The 969-nt window shown below is 36.6% G+C and overlaps 1 protein-coding gene across 2 annotated transcripts in view; it reads left to right on the forward strand.

Moving 5' to 3' along the window:
• Nucleotides 1-969, forward strand: part of Olr1 (oxidized low density lipoprotein receptor 1) — a 19,186-nt gene that overhangs the window by 7,131 nt on the left and 11,086 nt on the right. The window lies entirely within an intron of this gene.

The following is a 969-nucleotide window of genomic DNA, read 5'->3' on the forward strand; positions in this document are numbered from 1 at the left end:
GCCCGGCCACTATTGAGTTTTTTGCACTCTGTAATCAAGCGAGGTATGTGCTTCTAACTACGGAGTTAGGTGTGCAGAGTCAGACAACCCTTTCTTGGGGAGTGCACAAATGAGGATGCTCTTTTCAGGATTAGAACTTAAGCACCTTTCAAAAGCACACTTCCCCACCTTGTTGCTTGTCTGCCTAAAAGTTCAGTTGTGCAGTTTTTTAAGTAAATATTATATAGTAATGTATGGATAGCCACTTTATTTTTGTATAGACAAAAATGTTGAGAGGAGGATAGATTTTAACAATAATGATAATGTGTGGTTTGATGTAAAGTTACTCAGTTTGTAAATCTTTTCAGGCCCAGCATGGTGGAACATACCTTTAATCCTAACATTGGGGAGACAGAGTTAGGTAGATCCCTGAGTTCAAGACTGGCATTGTCTACATAGTGAGTTCCAGCCAGGGCTACATAGACAAATAAATAGACAAATACACCCTTTCAGTATTAAAGGGGCAATTTAACTTTGCAAAAATAATCAGAAAGTTTTAGAAAAACTGACTTTTGACTAGTGTCATGCTGGTGACCATGTCAGAGAAGCAGTAGGTGGCAATTGACTTCAGGATGTTAACATACCAGGAGGAGCATCCTTGATGGTGAATCTTGGATAGGCAAGATCCTGAGATCATAGACCACAGAGTGTCTTTTCTTTTGCTGTGACTTTACATATTTGCCCCTGCCATCTTCCTCTGTTATCTGGTATGTGCCAATGGGTGGGGTGAGATGTCCACTGTCTGTAATGTAGTGTGTTTATCTCATGGAAACACCCTACTCTATTGCTGTTTTTTTTAAAGATTTATTATTATAAATATATAATAATATATATAAATATAATATATATAAATATAAATATATAATAAATATATTATTTATTAATTATGTATACAACATTCTGCCTCCATGTATGCCCACATGCCAGAGA

The sequence above is a fragment of the Microtus ochrogaster genome, unplaced genomic scaffold (assembly GCF_000317375.1).
Source record: "Microtus ochrogaster isolate Prairie Vole_2 unplaced genomic scaffold, MicOch1.0 UNK46, whole genome shotgun sequence".
NCBI classification, from domain to species: domain Eukaryota; kingdom Metazoa; phylum Chordata; class Mammalia; order Rodentia; family Cricetidae; genus Microtus; species Microtus ochrogaster.